Source organism: Globicephala melas, chromosome 11, assembly GCF_963455315.2.
Source record: "Globicephala melas chromosome 11, mGloMel1.2, whole genome shotgun sequence".
Classification (NCBI taxonomy): Eukaryota; Metazoa; Chordata; class Mammalia; order Artiodactyla; family Delphinidae; genus Globicephala; species Globicephala melas.
In genome coordinates this window covers 81,253,845-81,276,269 of record NC_083324.2, presented here as the reverse complement: position 1 = coordinate 81,276,269, position 22,425 = coordinate 81,253,845, and the positions used below count along the sequence as shown (strand labels likewise).

At 38.6% G+C, this 22,425-nt stretch overlaps 4 non-coding genes across 4 annotated transcripts; 3 read left to right on the top strand and 1 right to left on the bottom strand.

Annotated features, from left to right (window-relative positions):
- Nucleotides 1–363: 363 nt before the first annotated feature.
- Nucleotides 364–445, bottom strand: TRNAS-UGA (transfer RNA serine (anticodon UGA)). Its single transcript has one exon. It is a non-coding gene; the product is annotated as a tRNA-Ser (tRNA).
- Nucleotides 446–5,558: 5,113 nt separating this feature from the next.
- TRNAQ-CUG (transfer RNA glutamine (anticodon CUG)) lies at nt 5,559–5,630 on the top strand. Its single transcript has one exon. It is a non-coding gene; the product is annotated as a tRNA-Gln (tRNA).
- A 3,652-nt stretch (nt 5,631–9,282) lies between these two features.
- Nucleotides 9,283–9,364, top strand: TRNAS-AGA (transfer RNA serine (anticodon AGA)). Its single transcript has one exon. It is a non-coding gene; the product is annotated as a tRNA-Ser (tRNA).
- Nucleotides 9,365–20,677: 11,313 nt separating this feature from the next.
- Nucleotides 20,678–20,759, top strand: TRNAS-AGA (transfer RNA serine (anticodon AGA)). The gene has a single exon. It is a non-coding gene; the product is annotated as a tRNA-Ser (tRNA).
- Nucleotides 20,760–22,425: the final 1,666 nt, after the last annotated feature.

Genomic DNA, 22,425 nt, shown 5'->3' with positions numbered 1-22,425 from the left:
GTAGCTGTTAGAATATATACTGATTTTATAAATCTTGAGTTCCCTAGAACAGATAGTAGCAGTGAAAGCACCTCCACCCTAGGAGAGGATGGAATCTGACTTGGAGGTTGAGTGAATCCAAGTTGGCATGACCTGTAAATAAGGAAAAAGGAACGGCCTTCCTCGATTCAGGATTTGATATCATGCTGACACCGTAGTAGACTTACTCCTCCATTTCAAACTGTCAGTGTTTCAGGAGGACAGGTTATTTGACCCAAGGGAAATAGGTGACGAATGACACAGGCTGAACGAGACTACAGAGCAGTTTCGGTTGATAGTGGCAGGAAACTATGCAAAGGAGTCTTCGTCAGGTGCGGACAAAACCGTAGTCGGCAGGATTTGAACCTGCGCGGGGAAACCCCAATGGATTTCAAGTCCATCGCCTTAACCACTCGGCCACGACTACCTGCTGAAGGTTGTTTCTTGTTAACAGTGTTGAAGGTATAGAGAGCAGCGTGCTATTTAATCGCTGTGAATCAAAACATAGTGAAAGCTATTTTGGTACATAACTATTAGGTCTGGTAACAAAGAATTTCCTATGTCCATTCAGGGCTTCTCACGCTTGGATGAAATAAGTCATCCACGGCAAACTGAAATTCAGCGGAGGAAGATGGAACTCAAAGAATCATTCTGAGACAAAGGGATTCGAATTCTCTATGCCCTAGAACTGAGTGTCGCCCTAGTAGCCTCAGACCTGCAAGTGCCAATGGAACTGGAAACGGGCTGGAAGAAATCTGGGGAAATCCGAAATCGTGGGGCCAGTAGCGTTTACTTTTCAGCGTTAAACACTAAAACAGAAATATCTTCAATGGCTTTCAACTGCTTTTACCTTTCCCTGCCTTAAAAGAACTACTTGAAACCGGACTTGAGCCGGGTGCGGGGTGAGAGGGGTGGGGAGGGTCCAGGAACTGACGGAAAAGATGCTGGGAAGATCTCCAACCCCTCAGGAAAAGCTCACTCCTTTTCGCCTTCCCCAGAGAGGAAAGCCCATAGCCCAGGAGCCTTACGAGGGAGAAGCAGCCTGAGGACATTCTCTATCTCTCTTAACACACAAGGTTGTGAATGCCAGACTAAATCTAGCTGTAGTAATAGGATTGTTTCTGGGTTTAGAGACTTGATTCAGTGAAACACTGTAGAAGTGGATTCTTTTTTCCTTTTTTTTTTTAAATGGGGAATTTAGGGCTATAGCTCTGAGTTCTGAGAATTGAAGTACTTTGCCCAAAACACCGTCAAGTAGATTCAGACAGACTTTCAGTTACAAACGGGAGAATGCCTTTCATGGCTGAGGCCCTCAAACTCTTTCATACGTAGAGCTCTCCCATATCTGTTGTCATTTACGACAGGCAAAGAGACAGTTTTTCCTGTAGTGGGTTGAGTTGTGTCACCCAATAAGATATGTTGAAATCCTAATTCGAGATACCTGTGAATATGACTTTATTTGAAAGTAGTCCTTGCCAGTGCAATCAAGTTAAGATGAGGTCATACTGGATTAGGGTGGGCCCTGAATCCAATGACAGCGTCCTTATAAGGAGAGGGAGATTTGAGACATACAGAAAAACAGGCACACAGAGACAGGAGATTGTGTGAAAGGGAGGCAGAGAGTGGAATGATGCAGCTGCAAACCAAGGAGCTACAAGGGTTTCCAGCAACCACCAGAAGCTAGGAGAGAGCCATGAAACAGAGTCTCCTGCAGACCTTCTGGAACCAAACTTGCAGACACCTTGAATCTGGATTTCTGGCCTCTGGAACTGTGAAAGAATAAATTACTGCTGTTTTAAGCCACCCACTTTGTGGTAATTTGTTAAGACAGCCCTAGGAAGCTAACACTGTTCCCCTCTCCTTATGCTTGGAACAAGATCCTTCTTGCCACTCTAGCACTTCTAAATTCCACCAGCAAGGCTCATGCAAATAGCTACTTCCTTTCATATGGTAAACTCATTTTGAACAAAACTCTCCTAGGGAGGTAATCCAAACTAAAAGAAATCATTTATGTGCAGAGACATTATGATACTTTTAGTTATAACAATAAAATAATTAAACATTTTCAATAATGGGGAGGGGGATGATTATATAACTTGGAGTATATATATATATATACCTGGAAGAATATTACCAAGCCATTGAAAATAATATTCTGTAAGAAGTTTTGAATAGCTCAGGGGAGAAGCACAAGATATAATGTTAAATGAAAAGAGTAGGATAAAAAATATATGTGCTATATGACCTCAATTATGTAAAATTTGGGGGGTGGGAGAAAATAAACCAAAGTGTTGCTAGTGTAGTTTCTGGGTTGTGTGATTGAGGGTTATTATTTTTTTCTCTTTGTTTTTCTATGATGTGAAGCAGACATCATTACTCAAGTTTTAAAAGTGAGGAAGCAGAAATAGTGATTTTATTGCTGGGACAAGAAAAATGTAGTCTCTAGATACAAGACTTTTGTATTACTCCGTAATCAAACATTGAGCTCAAGTGGTCATTTTCCAAAGGGAATACTGTTTGCTATGGTGGTGAAACCCAGGACTTTATCTTTGTTTTCTTATGATGCTTGTAAGTTAACAATAAATGTAATTTAAAAAGGTGTGATCTCACAGTGATGAAAAGAGCAGGAGAGCAAATAACAGATGGTAAGAAGCATTGTTTGCTTTCCAAACAATGCAGTAGCATGAGGCAGTTGAGATTTATTCCTTACTCGTGTAAGAGTCCATTGTAGATTTTTGAGTCAGAAAAGAAAAGGGAACACATTTTTGCCCGTGTGCTGATTCAGGGACCCAGCTTCTTCCACCTTAAGGATCTGCTATCTCCTAAGCCTTGTGAAAGTCCATGCTTCTTAAAAGTCTAAAGGGAAACATGTTACTTTTGCATTCATAATCCATTTATTATTACTAATCACACAGTCACACTGAGATGTAAGTTGTCTTGGTAGATACAGATGCTGACTGGGTAGCTTATTCCCATAGACAACCCTGTACTATGGAAGATGGAACATGAATTTAGGTGAATACTACAATTACCAACAACATTTTGGGAGGTAGAAAGGCATTGGATAAATAGTAATTGAATTCATAGAGTGACTAAAGCTGAAACCTTACTGTCTGCAAGGTGGAAAGCTAAAAATTATAAAGTTATTAACACCTGTAAAGGATATTACAGATCCTTGGAAAGGCTAATAGGAATTGAAAAAAAAAATGTAACCTTAGGCTTATTACTCTGGATTGCCCCTCTCTCACAGAGGTCAAAGACAAGACTTTCATTTTAGGGCAAAAATGCTCCAAGATGCTCTTGACTTACAGAGACTAAGCACAGCTGAAGGTGGAGGTGAAGAGCCATACTGAATACTGGGGGATTGAATGAAAGTCTCTCTGGGAGACCCACAGCTCCTTTTCTGTATTTGTTTCAGAAAGCATGGAAAGCTAACTTCACATAACCTCTGATCCTAAACACTTAGAAGATTAAAGGATTAGTCTCTGAGAAAACTGTCATGGAAAAACTGAACCACAGATATGAACATATCAGGTAACCTGATTGCGGTGGTCTGTCATATACAATCATTCTAGAATGGGTACATCTATTGGTATATAGGCTTATAGTACCAATTAGGTTTCTGGGTCTACTTCTTAAATAAGACTGAACTGCTAAGGGTCACCAGAAATCTGAGGAAAGATATGCACTGAAGCAAAAAAAATGGAAGAAAGAGAACGTGATGGAAATAGAGACCAGTAAGTAACAGAAAGAAAAAAAAAGTATTATTAATTTTTTCAGAACTAAAAGAACATTTTGCACCTATGGGACAATAATAGTTGCTATTATTTTTGAAAGAGCATCAAGAGAACAAGAACTCTTGAAAATTTTTAAAAACTGTGATGATAGGAAAAAATTTAATAGAAGAGTTGGACGATAAATTTGGAAATGTTTTCCCATAAAAAGGAAGAGAAAAGAAAGATGGAAAATGTGAGGACAGAAGATAAGAAAATTAAAAGGTCATTCTAGGAAGTCCAACAACATCTGATTGAAAGAGTTCCAGGAAAAGACAACAGAGAAAATAAAGGGGTGACAATTATTTATAAAGGCAAAAAAATCCCCAAACCTAAAACATCCACCTATTTATTGCTCCACACAATGAATGAAAAAGGCCAAGAATATACCGGAGCGTCTATTTAAGAATGGCATTTAACTTCATCACCACAGTGATACCTAAAAGACAAAGGAGTCATGCTCACCAAATTCTCAGATAAAATGATTTCCACTCTAGAAATCTCTAGCTGACCAAACTAAATCATTTATGAAGTTAGAATAAATACCTTTTCAGAAATGCATTATATTTGGTGGTGGGAGGGGATAACCTGGAAGCAGAAACCTCCTGAGGACTTAAATCTGGGTGTCTCTAATGCAGGGAAATCGGAACCCGGGGGTGGGCGTTGGGGGGAATCACATTCTGGCAGCAAGCCTGTCTGGTAGGGTCTGGAGTCATGGAGGAGACACAACTGCTGTTGCCAGGTGATGTTACATGAGGCAGAGAAGCAGTTACGGTGCGGCCTCTACACGCTGGAAGTATTTCCTTCCACATACCAGACATCTTTATGCAACACAGGTTGTCTTGGCTGAATGCCGATTTGTCTCCAGGATTCTTGCTCAGAAGGTCCAAATCCGCACAGCTACGATTTTTCACTCTTAGTAAAGACGTTTGCTTTTCTCCTCAACCCTTCGGGTTGGCAATCTGGAGGCTTCCGTCTCCTGTCGTTTCCCTACCCTGCTGCGGAGGCAACGAACCGTCCTGGACAAGTCACGTCCACTGCTTGACATCAGGAAAAGTTTCCTGCTGAGGAGTTTGGGAGAGTCTCATATTTGCTGCCCTTAAAAGAGGCAGATCACAGCTTTCTCAGCTAGAACCAAGTTACAAAACCCTGCTTTGAAAACATTCACGCTTTTTTATCGTGCTTTACCCTTTGGTCTCCACGAGGTGGAAGCTTTCCGAGAAGCAGAAGCCATCTCTTAGCATCCCGCTTTCTCCCGCCTGGGCAACGCCCCACAGGGCCAGGACTGGTTGGCACACCACGTCAGATGAAGTCATCCACAGTTTATATGTCACGAAATTAAACTTCCAAGAGCGTTCCTTGCGTTCGAAGAAGAGAACTCGGGACACAGACTCGGAAGGCAGCGAGCCCCGCCGTTGCTCCAGCAACGCAAGCGGGGAGCGCGGCTCGGCGGATGCCGTGTTGGAGCCGCCGGCCTCTGCGTCTGGGCAGCCTGGCTGACTGCGGCCCAGCGGAGAGCCGCCCTGCGAGCTGCAGAAAAGGCAGAGGGGCGCTAAAAAGCAAGGACCTACCGTATCTATCCCTAGAAACCGATTTGCTCTTGGGTTTTGCACTAGGAGTCCTGTGCGCGCAAGAAAAGGGACGTGTGCTGTGGAGGCGGATAGAGAAAACAAGGATGCGAAGTTCGGCTTTTCAGAGGGCTTCTTGATTGCAGAACTGAAGCTATAGCGTATCAGGGAGGAGCGCTATCGCTGCCCGTTGCTGCGGGGTTCCATGGTGTAATGGTTAGCACTCTGGACTCTGAATCCAGCGATCCGAGTTCAAATCTCGGTGGAACCTAAGAGCTTTTACTTTCTAATTAGTTAAATGTATTTACTTATCTTTCCAGTTTTCCTTTTAGGGATGGTTGGCTGGGAGTCCCCGGTTCACATTTCACCTTTTCTTTATAGACTTTAATATACGTGAATAAATGAATATTTATCGTGGTATAATACATAATTTTAGAGTTTTTCTTCCTTGTGAAAGTTTAAAATGGCCAAGTATACATTCTGCTTTTAAATTATCTTAACCAGATGGGAAGAATTTTCAAATAGAACTTTAAAGACTCAAAGCCAAAACAGAAAATAGCTTTCAAAGTTGTTTTAAAATATTCTAGAAGTAAAGAATTAAGATACAATCATATCCTTATTATTCCTCATTATATTCTAATGAAAATATTTATAAACGTTTGCTGGGAATAAAAGTGTATGATGTCCTTTCTACTGTTATTAGCTAAAGAACACTTTCATTATATTAATTTCCTTATATTAATTAATTCAATTTTTGTTAATTATTAATATTACATAAAATATAGATAAAATTAACAGTTTTCTCAAATTATTAATTATTGAAGCCCTTGAATATCCATTCACACTTTAACTGATTCATAGTATTTCAGCATGTAAAGCACATTAAGGATATTTTCACTCTATGCTTAATAGCTGGAATTTTTATTCTCATTGCGTCTATCTACTTTTTTTTAACTGAATTTTCAATTACCAACAGATGTTATTGAGCAATCTGGAAAAGCAAATTGCTAAAATAAAGGGGGAAAACCACCTGTCGACACCTTTTCTTTCTTTGCTATGTTATTGTGGTTGCTAATACTTCAGCCTAACTGATACTGCATTTTATGAAGACATCAACTGCCTGATTGTAATTTGAAATCTTAACTCCTCAGGAGTTTGTGAAAAGGCCATATTTTCATTTCTACCAATGATACAATTTGTGCAAAGCCCTGCGTGGATGCTATTATCAGAGACTGCTTCCTGGTAGATGTATATCCCTGGGGCCTCAAACCCTTTGTTATAGGTACACGTTTTGTCACCTTCCCTGAGTGCATTTACTTATAAAGCCATGGAAATTTGATAGGTACAGTGAACCTCAGCTGGCACCAGTTCCTAATAAGGTTGTCCACAACACCATTTTTAAACGTAGGACTCCATAATAAAACATCTACTAATTCACCTCCAAAACTTGAACTCAAAAAATGGAGAAACAACCTAACAAAGTCAACAATTGCTGTAGGCAGTGGGGTCCTCAGGGAGCCACTTCCTGCTTCTATTAGCACAGTGGAATCAGCATGGTAGGTCAGGAAAAGGAGACACTCTGGAACTGAATTCTTACTCTGTGAATGTCTAACTGTAATTTTTGAAATATATAACTGCTCTGTACCTCAGTCTCTTTATATGTAAAAGAAGGTAAGGCATTCTTTACTATGTTTTACCATAGTAAGTACCTTGCTTAAGGAAGACACTCCACAAATACTAAAGCTCTCTCTCCCCCTTTTCTTTTCTCTCCTCCTCCCCCTTCTCCCCCTCCCCCTTCTCCCCTCCCCCTCCTCCTCCTCCCCCTCCTTCTCCTCCTCCTTCGAACAAAGGAAAGAGAAAGAAAGAAAGAAAGAAAGAAAGAAAGAAAGAAAGAAAGAGAAAGAAAGAAAGAAAAGGACAGAATGGGGGAAAGGGGACATTTTTGTCTCTTTGGATAAATTCAAGTACAATGATGCTTCCTTCCTAAAAATATTTTTCTTCCCAGCAGAAGCAGCCCATCCTCTATCCCCAAACACTAGCCTATCCTTGCTTTAAAAACAGGTAAAGATCTCACCTGAAGCAGTTACCTTGCATGAGGATATTGATTTTTCTCAAGACCCACCTCTACCACTCCTCTCTGCCTACAGGACTCAGAGAATCAGTATATATTGCTATTTTACATACTGAAAGAATTGCAAGATCATGCTAATTCACATCAAAAGAAACCAGAGTAATGTGTGTGGGAGTGCTAGGTCAGGAAAAAAGAAACACAGTGTAGAATTCGATCAAATTTATTGATATGGGTACACTTAATGGAGACTCTGAATTTAGTGTGTTAGCTAGAATAGCTGGGAGTTATTATAACAGTGTGCTTGGTAGGTTGCCTGCAACCTGAAATCAGTGGAACTACAGTAAATAAAGAAGCCAAGACTTCTTCGGTATAAGGTAGAGAAAGATATCCAATATCCTAAAAGATGCAGGGAACTTGCAATGGATTTATCACATGTGACACCCACTCATCCTCCCTCTATTATCTCCCTAGAGGGCTCAAAGGACACTTTCCTCACAAAACCCCCTGAGAAACAGATGGGTGGAGGGAGTGCCAGGGTCCTCGGGAAGCTCTCTAGTACCTGTCCTCTGTAGAAAGGTTTGATGGTAGTACATGCATCCCTAATTTTTTAAAAATTTATTTACCTTTTTGATCCCCTTCCTCCATTTCTCCCACTTCCCCTGGCCCTGCCCTCACCTCTGACAACCACTCATCTGTTCTCTGTATCTATAAGCTTGTTATTTTTTTTTTTTAGATTGGTATTTGTCTTTCCTCTCTGGCTTATTTCACTTAGCATCATGCCCTCAAGGTCCATCCATGTTGTCATAGATGGCAAGGTCTTATTCTTTTTTATGGCTGAATAATACTTCATTATATATGTGTGTGTATGTGTGTATATATACATATATACTATAACCTCTTTAATTCCTTCATCTGTCGATGGACACAGGTTGTTTTTATACCTTGTGTTGTAAACAGTGTTTCAATGAACATGGGGGTGCAGATATAATTTTCAAGTTAGTGTTTTCATTTCTTCAGATAAATATCCAGAAGTGAAATTGCTGGATCATATGGTAGTTGTAGTTTTAATTTTTTGTGTAACTTCCATACAGTTTGCATAGTGGCTGCACCAACTTACTTTCCCATCGACAGTGCACAAGACGTCCCTTTTCTCCCCATCCTTGCCAATACTTGTTATTTCTTGTTTTCTCGATAATAGCCATCCTAACAGGTGTGAGATGATAGCTCATTGTGGTTTTGATTTGCATTCGTCTGATGACTAATGACATCGAGCATCTTTTCATGTACCTGTTGGCCATATGTACGTCTTCTTTGGAAGACAAAGATCTATTCAGACCTTCTACCCATTTTAAAATTAGATTGTTTTCTTGCCTTTCAGTTGTATGAGTTCTTTATATATTTTGGATATTAAGCCCATATCAGATATATGATTTGCAAATATTTCTCCCATTCCAATGGTTTTATGGTTTTAGATTCTTCATTCAAGTCTTTAATTCATTTCAATCTTGACATAGGTCTTGGTGATGATTTTTTGGATTTGACACCACAAGTAAAAGCAACAAAGGCAAAAATAAGCAAGTGGGAGTATCAAATTAAAAAGCTTCTGCACATCAAAGGAGACAAAGATAAACAAAATCAAAAGCCTTAGCCTCCTTCCGTCAGAGCATCCGAATAAGGAGTCTTTCCAGTCTGAGGAGGAGGCGTTACTTGCCACAACTGCATATTTGTCTAAATGATGCCAAAGAGTAAGAAACTTTGCTTAATACAAGTACATTTTCCGATAGAAAGTGTGACACTTTGAAGAGAGCCAAAGTTCTCTACAGCTACTTCCAGGAAAGGACTTGCTTGTCAAGTAGTCGTGGCCGAGTGGTTAAGGCGATGGACTAGAAATCCATTGGGGTTTCCCCGCGCAGGTTCGAATCCTGCCGACTACGCCACCTTTCCCTATTGAGGCATAGCCAGTTGGGGAAGAATGCTGTTGCCTTACAGAGAGAAACTGGATTGTTCTCCAACCTGGCTCTTTATGGTTGTCGCTGAAAGGCTCCACGAAACACGCCGGTTGCGTCCCAAACAGCGTGGGGTCTTTCTATAACCATTATTATTTTTAAGTAATTACTACTATTATTTTAAAGTAATTTTCCCTAGAAGAGCCAAGGCTTTGGTGATGCCTTGCTGCTTCCTGCAATCAAAACACTCCTTACTAGGCAGCGTTTTCTAAAGAAAAAACTTGGCAGAAACGTTTTCCCCTTATTGGGGCTCTTCTGCAGTCATGTACATCCTTGTTCACGTACAAAAGGAAACTCCACGAAATCTTGGATCAAATACAAGTGAAAGCCAAGACTCATAGCTATGGTTGCGAATCCAAACTGGGTATTAATAGGCAAACCACTACATAACTAAAGATATTAATTAAGCCATTTTTTGGGTAACCCAACAAAAAGGTTGACGACATTATGCCAGACTGACTTGTCCTGGGGTCCAGGACAGTGGTAAAGAGAGAGGGACTTAAAATGAGGTGAAGTTTTGACTCATTCTGGGCACAGAATTCAGATGCAAAATCCCATTGTATGATTAACATGTTTGGGTTAATGTATTAAAGTGTTAAAGGAATGCTAACCACAGCTGAGTGCCTTTCTAGGAATTCCTAGGAAAATTTGATTATCACTACCCTGACAGTTTAATGGAACTTGTCCTCACCTCTCTTGTGGAGATTGGCGCAGTTGTCATACTTTGGTGCATCTCATCCAAGAATGCATCTAATAATTTTTCTTAAACACAGTGCTTTCCGTATTCATTGATTAAATACCAGATTCCTTCCTCTTTCATGTGTCTGTTCAGAGGAATGAAGTACAATAAAAAGCGTTGAGTTGCAAAGTCACATGGGTCAGCGATGCTGAGCTGTTACAAGTCCTCTTTGCTGAGCAGTGCCCGCCTGATGAACATGACTTGGTTTTGTCTACTAAGACCTGGGCTTCCAGAGGATGAACTTCTTTCTTTGTAAAACTCATCATCTCTCATCAAGCTGTCTCTCACATTCAGCATACGGGTTGCTTTGAGAAACTAATAGAATTCTGGAATGTCAAAGCTAATGGAATGTTAAGGCCCTTTTGTGGAAACAGTTCCTAACTTTAGAGCTGAGGAAAGTGACTCACATGACATCAATGTACAGAATTTAAAAATAAAAATTTGTTCAAAAAGATACCTTAGAGAAGAGTGTTGATAGTATAAGCAGAAATTCCTCTCATTCTGGATACTTCTTTCTGTAGGAGCCCATGGAGAATGAAGCTTCGGTTCTGGGGGCTGGAATAGAGATCCTGAGCCAGGACTGGCCATTACACAGAATCTTGCTTTGTGGAGTATCAGCCTGTGATCTGGTTTCCAAATACTGCTTAGGATTCTAGAAGGGGTTCTTCTCTCTTTACTTTTAAATCGCTGAAATTTCTTATAAACAAGGAAAATAAAACCAAAACCGAAACACACTGGTGAACAGTGAAACAAAAACCAGAGTTACAGCAACTGCAACAGAGGATGTAAGTAAGGAAGTACATTTCCAATAGAAATAAATGTGAGCCACTGACATAATTTAAAATTTTCTAGTAGTCATATTAAAAAGTAAAAGGAGACAAGCATAATTCATTTTAATGATGTATTTTATTTAATCCAATATATCCAAAATATCATTTCAACATGTAAGCAATATTAAAAATTGACAGTGTGATATTTCACGTGTTTTTTTTTTCATACAAAATCTTCAAAGTGTGGTGTATATTTTGCAGTAAGAGCTCGTCCCAAATAGGACCAAGTGCCCAATAGTCACATGTCTCAAGTGGCTAAAGTATTGGACATCACAGATCTAGAGTGTGTAGAGGGCATAGAACTGAGTTGGTAGAAGACTGAAACCAAGGGAGGGTCTACACTGCAAACAATAGGCTACAGTCCAAGATAGAAGTCTTCTTGGCATGCACTTCTCCGTGCTTTTGGGACTCGTGCTGCTGTAACACCCAGTAACTAAACTTGCTATTTCAGGGAGCTCTTCCTTACCTCCCTCAGGAGTGTCTGCGGAAGCCCAGCGAGTGCTGTTCCCAGCTCCTCTTCCAGCGCCGAAGGCCGCACCTGGCCCAGCGTGGTGGACAGCTCCTGTTTCAGTACCGTGGGCACTGTCAGCCCACCGAAGATTCTATTTCTAGGAAGGCAGAGGCCGGGAAGTCCACGAGCCTCCTTCACTCATGTCTCTTTTCTTTCCATTTGTTTCAGTTTTGGGGATCATTCGTCTCTGATTGGCTGATTTGCTGTCCTTAAAGCCAAGGTAGAGTTCCTCAACTGTAAAATTGATTATTAGCTTCTCCAATGTTGTCACTCTCAGGTCCTTCACCTCCTGAAATCCTGTGCATTCTTTTTTTGTGTGTGTGTGTGCATTCTTAAAGATTGCCTCCCCACGTCTCCTACTTTGAAAAGTCTTCAAGTTCATCCTTCATTCCCCTCCTTCTGTGCTGCTAAGGGTGTCTTTACCATAACATTGTTTAAGAAAATGCAACAATAATATTAGTGCTTCCATATTTCTTGTTTATAAGTCTTATATGAAACTACTTCTATATTTATCATGCATTCTGCCTGCTAGCATGTGTATTTTTGAAGAAATGAACTGTTTAAGTCTTATCTTAATCCTCCAAGCCCAGGTAGTCGGTTATTAAATCACTTTAAATGATGTAAACTAATGTAGTAGAAACTAACCCCATTTATGAATCGAACTGGTGTGTGTTCTTTAAATAATATGTTCCTTTAGTGCATCCTTTCATCTCTTTTGTTTTCTTGGCACCATCTAAAAGTCTCAATAAACTAGATGGTCAATTAATCCATCATTTTTCCTTATATATGTTATTAATCTTTTATATTTCCTTTGCTACACCTGTTAGTCTTTCAGAAGCAACAGAACATCCTAAATTAAGTGCTATTTATGAGCTATCTTTGACTTTGAAAAGGAAAGTGCCACCTCTACATGGAAATTGTAGTAAACACTCAGTAAAAACACAGAATTCAGAATAATCATTAAGACTTAAGAGAGCCTATGTTGTCTAGCATCTGTCTCCTTTTGCATGCTACCTTCTTCAACAAGAAAGGGAGAATATCACAAATCAAGGGCTTCTTCTCAGTGGAGATCTTAGAGTAGGGGTTGAAAAGTAAATGAAATAACCTCTGGTTGAAAAAGAACAAGGTTCCATTCCACTGTGTAGGACCTACATATGTTTAATTCTAGTGTCCCAAATGTGTACCGTGAGAAGCCCACACCCATGATCCCTCTGAAAAAGGTAAGAGACGCTCTAAGAACTGGTTTGACTGGCATTTTAGCTTCAGGCATGGGTGCACTTTGGCCTCCTAACTTACAAAATTGAGGTTAATGACTCACATAGCCATATTTCAAAGATGATATTTCTTCAGCAGCTTTGTACTTAATTACAGTTTAGTAATGGTTAAGCTTATTAGTTAAAATTAGGTCTTGTAACATAAAGGAGACTCTTCAATGTAGAGGGTTCTCAGCCTTGTGTCTGTGTTCTCAAACAGTATTTGTGAATCCCTGATATGGTTTCTACAGTTGTTAGCTTTGTGTCAGGGCCATCTCTCTGTGAGAGGGTGAACAAATTTTATTTTACATACCGTGCGATTTTGAGCCAAAAAATAATTTAAGAGTCTCTGTCTTACTAACTTCATGACCACTGAATGAGAAGAGTTTGTTAGCTCTATTTTGTTGTTTTGGGAAATACATAAAATGACTATGAAAAGATATGTGGGCTCCAAACAAATCCCTTCTCACTTTTGTAATAGATTTATCTGACATGAACCCAGTGTCTTCCCAGTGACAAATTCACACTTACCATTATACTGGGGAAGAAAGTTTTATTGAAAATCACTATGCTCACTGCCATGCCTTTGTATATTTCTAACGTCCACAGACCAAAACAGGCACACGTCCATCTAAAGCAAATAATTTTCAAAGCCTTGCCTGACCCATGTTGCTAAGGGCATTGACAAAGTTTTTCTTTTTCTTTACATTTCACTATCACATTGATCCTGAGAACAAATAGGCAGTATCTTAATCTAGTTCACAAGATACCTCTTGTACATAGAAAAGACATGGACTGGTACTCTCTTCTATTCAGCACCTTCAAGTCCCATTCACCTAAAATTACAAATTTCAATTTTATTTATGCTTTCCACCTTATTTCTGTCATCATGCTGTCAGTATTAGGCAGTTTCTTCAAACTGTCCCTGTGTGGGCTATATTTATTTTCCTTCTATGGAGTATTCCGCCTAATGGACTTGAATCACAAGGGCAGGGGTCATCCTCCTTGCCTTGTTAACTTTGTGTTATTACACCCCTGTCAATATGGTTAATTCCATTCAGAAATGGGGTTTTATCATATCATGAACCATATGAAAGAGACTTTTTAATTAAGGTGGTTAATTAACCATTAAGGTGGTTCCCAGAAGTAATGATTAGCACTCTGGTCTCTCAATCCAGCCATCTTGAGTTTAAAGAAGCTGTTTATTTCACAGCTTTGTTTCCCTGTTGTCAGGAGTTCATTGTCTACAAAAGCCGTACTAAGCAATTTTATTCCTGATCTCTCTCAGCACTTAATATCTGTATCTAGGAGGCTTCAGACAGCCTCATCATGTTTCATAGGGAAAGAAAGGGGTCAAAAATAAATACATTCATTCAAAGTAGCATCAAAAGGAATAAAATATTCAGGAATAAATTTAACAAAGGAAGTGCAAAACTTATACTCTGAAAACTACAAAACATTGCTGAAATGAATGGACATCTAAATAAAGAGGAATATATCTCATGTTCATAGACTGGATCTTAAATTAACATTGTTAAGATGGCAATTTTCCTCCAAATCGTTCTACAGATTCAATGCAATTCCCTTCAGAATCCCAACTGACCTTTTTGTGGGAATTGATGACTTGATTTAAAATTCACATGGAATTTCAAGGGACCTGGAATATCCAGAACAATCTTGAAAAGAAGAAAAAAGTAAGAGGACTTGTACTTCTCAATTTCAAAACTAACTACAAGGCAATGATAATCAAGACAGTGTCATAATGGTGTAAGGATAAGCATCTAGATCAATGGGATAGAACTGAGAGTCCAGAAATAAAGTCATATGTCTATGGTCAACTGATTTTTTTAAGGGTGCCAAGACCATTCAGTAGGGAAAGAATAGTCTTTTCAACAAATGGTGCTGGGAAAACTATGTAACTACATGCAAAAGAACGAAGTTAGATCCTTGCCTCATACAATTTACATAAATTAACTCAAAATGGATCAAAGACATAATGTAAGAGGTAATATTATACAACTCTTAGAAGGAAACATAGGAGTAAATCTTCATAACCTCAGATTTGGCAGTGGATTCTTAGATATGACAGCAAAAACACAAATAACAAAAAATAATTGATAAATTAGACTTCTTAAAAGTTACAAACTTTTGTGCTTCAAAAGACACTATCAGGAAAGTGAAAAGACAACACAAAGAATGGAAGAAAATATTTTCAAATCATATATCTGATAAGGGACTTGCATCTAGCTTATACAAAGGACTCTTACAACTCAAGACAAATAACCCATTTAAAAATGGGCAAAGATATAGGGGTTCCAGAGAAAAAGAGAAAAAGAAAGAGACTGAGAAAATATTTGAAGAGATTATAGTTGAAAACTTCCCTAATATAGGAAAGGAAATAGTTAATCAAGTCCAGGAAGCACAGAGAGTCCCATACAGGATAAATCCAAGGAGAAACACGCCAAGACACATATTAATCAAACTGTCAAAAATTAAATACAAAGAAAACATATTAAAAGCAGCAAGGGAAAAACAACAAATAACACACAAGGGAATCCCCATAAGGTTAACAGCTGATCTTTCAGCAGAAACTCTGCAAGCCAGAAGGGACTGGCAGGACATATTTAAAATGATGAAGGAGAAAAACCTACAACCAAAATTACTCTACCCAGCAAGGATCTCATTCAGATTTGATGGAGAAATTAAAACCTTTACAGACAAGCAAAAGCTGAGAGAGTTCAGCACCACCAAACCAGCTTTACAACAAATGCTAAAGGACCTTCTCTAGGCAAGAAACACAAGAGAAGGAAAAGACCTACAATAACAAACCCAAAACAATTAAGAAAATGGGAATAGGAACATACATATCGATAATCACCTTAAATGTAAATGGATTAAATGCTCCCACCGAAAGACACAGACTGGTTGAATGGATACAAAAACAAGGCCCATATATATGCTGTCTACAAGAGACCCATTTCAGACCTAGAGACACATACAGACTGAAAGTGAAGGGATGGAAAAAGATATTCCATGCAAATGGAAACCAAAAGAAAGCTGGAGTAGCAATTCTTATATCAGACAAAATAGACTTTAAAATAAAGACTATTACAAGAGACAAAGAAGGACACTACATAATGATCAATGGATCGATTCAAGAAGGAGATATAACAATTGTAACTATTTATGGACCCAACATAGGAGCACCTCAATATATAAGGCAAATACTAACAGCCATAAAATGGGAAATCGACAGTAACACATTCATAGTAGGGGACTTTAACACCCCACTTTCACCAATGGACAGATCATCCAAAATGAAAATAAATAAGGAAACACAAGCTTTAAATGATACATTAAACAAGATGGACTTAATTGATATTTATAGGACATTCCATCCAAAAACAGCAGAATACACATTTTTCTCAAGTGCTCATGGAACATTCTCCAGGATAGATCATATCATGGGTCACAAATCAAGCCTTGGTAAATTTAAGAAAATTGAAATTCTATCAAGTATCTTTTCTGACCACAATGCTATGAGACTAGATATCAATTACAGGAAAAGATCTGTAAAAAATACAAACACATGGAGGCTAAACAATACACTACTTAATAACGAAGTGATCACTGAAGAAATCAAAGAGGAAATCAAAAAATACCTAGAAACAAATGACAATGGAGACACGACGACCCAAAACCTACAGGATGCAGCAAAAGCGGTTCTAAGAGGGAAGTTTATAGCAAAACAATCCTACCTTAAGAAAGAGGAAACACCTCGAATAAACAACCTAACCTTGCACCTAAAGCAATTAGAGAAAGAAGAACAAAAAAAAAAAAACCAAAATTAGCAGAAGGAAAGACATCATAAAGATCAGATCAGAAATAAATGAAAAAGAAATGAAGGAAACAATAGCAAAGATCAATAAAACTAAAAGCTGGTTCTTTGAGAAGATAAACAAAATTGATAAACCATTAGCCAGACTCATCAAGAAAAAAAGGGAGAAGACTCAAATCAATAGAATTAGAAATGAAAAAGGAGAAGTAAAAACTGACACTGCAGAAATACAAAAGATCATGAGAAATTACTACAAGCAACTCTATGCCAATAAAATGGACAACCTGGAAGAAATGGACAAATTCTTAGAAAAGCACAACCTGCCAAGACTGAATCAGGAAGAAATAGAAAATATGAACAGACCAATCACAAGCATTGAAATTGAAACTGTGATTAAAAATCTTCCAACAAACAAAAGCCCAGGACCAGATGGCTTCACAGGTGAATTCTATCAAACATTTAGAGAAGAGCTAACACCTATCCTTCTCAAACTCTTCCAAAATATAGCAGAGGGAAGAACACTCTCAAACTCATTCTACGAGGCCACCATCACCCTGATGCCAAAACCAGACAAGGATGTCACAAAGAAAGAAAACTACAGGCCAATATCAGTGATGAACCTAGATGCAAAAATCCTCAACAAAATACTAGTAAACAGAATCCAACAGCACATTAAAAGGATCATACACCATGATCAAGTGGGGTTTATTCCAGGAATGCAAGGATTCTTCAATATATGCAAATCAATCAACATGATACACCATATTAACAAATTGAAGGAGAAAAACCATATGATCATCTCAATAGATGCAGAGGAAGCTTTCAACAATATTCAACACCCATTTATAATAAAAACCCTGCAGAAAGTATGCATAGAGGGAACTTTCCTCAACATAATAAAAGCCATATATGACAAACCCACAGCCAGCATCGTCCTCAATGGTGAAAAACTGAAGGCATTTCCACTAAGATCAGGAACAAGACAAGGTTGCCCACTCTCACCACTCTTATTCAACATAGTTTTGGAAGTTTTAGCCACAGCAATCAGAGAAGAAAAGAAAATAAAAGGAATCCAAATCGGAAAAGAAGAAGTAAAGCTGTCACTGTTTGCAGATGACATGATACTCTACATAGAGAATCCAAAAGATGCTACCAGAAAACTACTAGAGCTAATCAATGAATTTGGTAAAGTAGCAGGATACAAAATTAATGCACAGAAATCTCTGGCATTCCTATATACTAATGATGAAAAATCTCAAAGTGAACTCAATAAAACATTCCCATTTACCATTGCAACAAAAAGAATAAAATATCTAGGAATAAACCTACCTAAGGAGACAAAAGATCTGTATGTATAAAATTATAAGACACTGATGAAAGAAATTAAAGATGATGTGAATAGATGGAGAGATATACCATGTTCTTGGATTGGAAGAATCAACATTGTGAAAATGACTCTACTACCCAAAGCAATCTACAGATTTAATGCAATCCCTATCAAACTACCACTGGCATTTTTCACAGAACTAGAACAAAAAATTTCACAATTTGTATGGAAACACAAAAGACCCCTAATAGCCAAAGCAATCTTGAGAACAAAAAACAGAGCTGGAGGAATCAGGCTCCCTGACTTCAGACTATACTACAAAGCTACAGTAATCAAGACAGTATGGTACTGGCACAAAAACAGAAATATAGATCAATGGAACAGGATAGAAATCCCAGAGATAAACACATGCACATATGGTCACCTTATCTTTGATAAAGGAGGCAGGAATGTACAGTGGAGAAAGGACAGCCTCTTCAATAAGTGGTGCTGGGAAAACTGGACAGGTACATGTAAAAGTATGAGATTAGATCACTCCCTAACACCATACACAAAAATAAACTCAAAATGGATTAAAGACCTAAATGTAAGGCCAGAAACTACCAAACTCTTAGAGGGAAACATAGGCAGAACACTCTATGACATAAATCACAGCAAGATCCTTTTTGACCCACTTCCCAGAGAAATGGAAATAAAAACAAAAATAAACAAATGGGACCTCATAAAACTTCAAAGCTTTTGCACAGCAAAGGAAACCATAAACAAGACCAAAAGACAACCCTCAGAATTGGAGAAAATATTTACAAATGAAGCAACTGACAAAGGATTAATCTCCAAAATTTACAAGCAGCTCATGCAGCTCAATAACAAAACAACAAACAACCCAATCCAAAAATGGGCAGAAGACCTAAATAGACATTTCTCCAAAGAAGATATACAGACTGCCAACAAACACATGAAAGAATGCTCAACATCATTAATCACTAGAGAAATGCAAATCAAAACTACAATGAGATATCATCTTACACAAGTCAGAATGGCCATCATCAAAAAATCTAGAAACAATAAATGCTGGAGAGGGTGTGGAGAAAAGGGAACACTCTTGCACTGCCGGTGGGAATATGAATTGGTACAGGCACTATGGAGAATAGTATGGAGGTTCCTTAAAAAACTAAAAATAGAACAACCATATGACCCAGCAATCCCACTACTGGGCATATACCCTGAGCAAACCATAATTGAAAAAGTGTCATGTACCAAAATGTTCATTGCAGCTCTATTTACAATAGTCAGGAGATGGAAACAACCTAAGTGTCCATCATCGGATGAATGGATAAAGAAGATGTGGCACATATATACAATGGGATATTACTCAGCCATAAAAAGAAACGAAATTGAGCTATTTGTAATGAGGTGGATGGACCTAGAGTCTGTCATACAGAGTGAAGTAAGTCAGAAAGAGAAAGACAAATACCGTATGCTAACACATATATATGGAATTTAAGAAAAAAAATGTCATGAAGAACCTAGGGGTAAGACAGGAATAAAGACACAGACCTACTAGAGAATGGACTTGAGGATATGGGGAGGGGGAAGGGTAAGCTGTGACAAAGCGAGAGCGTGGCATGGACATATATACACTACCAAACGTAAAATAGATAGCTAGTGGGAAGCAGCCGCATAGCACAGGGAGATCAGCTCAGTGCTTTGTGACCACCTAGAGGGGTGGGATAGGGAGGGTGGGAGGGAGGGAGATGCAAGAGGGAAGAGAGATGAGAACATATGTATATGTATAACTGATTCACTTTGTTATAAAGCAGAAACTAGCACACCATTGTAAAACAATTATACTCCAATAAAGAAGTTAAAAAAAAAATGGGCAAAGAACATGAATAGACATTTCACCAAGAAAGATATACAAATGGCCAATAAGCACATGAGAAAAAAATGCTGTAATTAGTCATCTGGGAAATGCAAATTAAAACCACAATGAGATACTACTTCACACCTTCTAGGATGGTTTGAATGAAAATGACATATAATAGCAAGTGTTGGGAAAGAATGGAGAATTCAGAACCGTCATACACTGCTGGTGGGAAGGAAAATCATACGTCCACGTTGGAAAACAGTCTAGCAGTGCCTGGAACAATTAAACATAGCTTTACCGTGTGACCCAGCAATTCCACTCCTAGGTATATAAACCAGAAAAAGGAAAATATATAAATAAGTAATAATGATAATAAAACTCAAGTTATTTTGAAGTATGTACAGTGAAAACTAAAATCTGTCTCCAATCTATGTGCTCAGCTATTTAATTTCTATCCACAGTAGCAAACTGAAACCAGGCCTCATACAATCTTCCAGAGTTAAAATATATGTATGCACTTAAGCTCTATTTTTTAAAAATCATTGCTGTTACATATAATTCTTAAGTGAATGTTAGAGTTTGTTCCAGTTTGCGGGGGATATCTCACAAACCTCCACCAGAGGCTGGCAGAGCGGAAGCTGACCTCATTCCAACAATCCATCAAATAAGGAGTCCTTCCAGTTCTGAGGGTAAAGTGTTACTCGGCAATATGGTTACAACAGCATGATAGTCACCCAAATGACAACAAAGAATAGGAAACACTGACTGCAAATACTCTTTCTGGTACATGATTCAGTCTTTCCGGTATGTGATTTGCTTTTATGAGACCTAAGTTTCAGCACAGCTGTTTACTTTTATAAGAAAACACCTCGTCGTGTAGTCGTGGCTGAGTGGTTAAGGCGATGGACTAGAAATCCATTGGGGTCTCCCTGCGCAGGTTCAAATCCTGCCGACTACGTGGTAGTTAGCTGAATTAGTTCCTTAAGGCCGTACATTTTGACAAATCCTGGAGTTGCTAGCCCAAAGACAAAACATGAATTCTAACCAAGATGCAGGTGGTTACTAAACTCGCCAGTTTATGATCCTGCAATTAACTGACCCATGATGGGGCTCCATCGTGCTGGCCAGAAAAAAGAAGTCATAATTACTGTATTTTCCAGTAGGCTTGACCTGTATCCTAATATATTTTCTTTCCTCCCAAGAAGAGTCCTAGCTTCAGAGATACCTTGGTGTTTCCTGCTATCAAAATCCTACTTCTTCTCCATGGAATTTTACCTTTTCAGGGATTTCCTTTCTCGTATATAACTGTATCCTTTATATGTCTCAACACACTCATAGTTTCATGCCTGAGTGAGGTTGATCTACAACTCCAGGCTTGCTTCACACAACTCCAGCCCGTTTATGGGGTAAATAAAGTGCCAGAAGTAAATGCTATTTGAAGACAGCAAAATTCTTTGCACCCATGTGACTGGAAAACTGTATCTACCAAAAAGCAGTAATCAACTGATATAAAGTTTATTTTCTTTCCCTATTAAGAATTTTAGGGCTTCCCTGGTGGCGCAGTGTTTGAGAGTCCGCCTGCCGATGCAGGGGACATGGGCTCGTGCCCCGGTCTGGGAAGATCCCTACATGCCGCGGAGCGACTAGGCCCGTGAGCCATGGCCGCTGAGCCTGCGTGTCCGGAGCCTGTGCTCGGGAACGGGAGAGGCCACAACAGTGAGAGGCCCGCGTACCGGAAAAAAAAAAAAAAAGAATTTTAATATTTACACTAATCAAACATAATAATCATGATATGAAGCTCTAATGATTTTGAGGTTATATGCAATGAATAAAATCTATCTTCTATCCGTGTGCTGTGGCTGTTTAGTTTCTCCACAGTGAAATGAATTTTTGTATAAGCTTCCAGAGTTATATGTGTGTATAGTGTTCAATCCACTCTTTATTTTTAAATGAATGGTAGCAAACTTATATTCAGTGATGGTCTTGGTTTTTTCTCTCCCTTAAACATATATTCTGACCTGTACATAATATGCCCAACTGATTTTTTGACAACAGTACAAAAAAATTCACTGGAGGAGGGATAGCCTTTTCAACAAATGGACATCCACAGGTAAAAACAAAAACCCACGTTGACCTAAACCTCATTGCGTATACAAAACTTAAAATAAATCAAAACTTAAATGTAAAACTATAAAACTTTTAGAGAATAACATAGGAGATCTTCAGGATCTTAGTCCTTAGACTTGATATAAAAGCCCAGTCCTTAAAAGGAAAACAGATAAATTGGACCTCATCAAAATTAAAAACTTTTACTCTTCAAAAGACACTATTAAGAGGTTGAAAAAAACAAGCTACAAATTGGGAGAAAATATTCGCAAACCACATATCTGACAAAGGACAATATCTAGAAAATGCACAAGAATTCTCAAAACTCAGCAGATTAAAACAACAACAACAAAAACCCTAACAATCCAATTAGAACATGGATAAAACACATGAGATATTGCACTGATGGGGATATACAGATGGCAAATCAGCGCATGACTAGGAACATGCGCAGGGAGTTTGGCTCAGCTTTATAAAATTGACTCTAGCAATGTCAAAGTCCCTGGCCATAATGATCT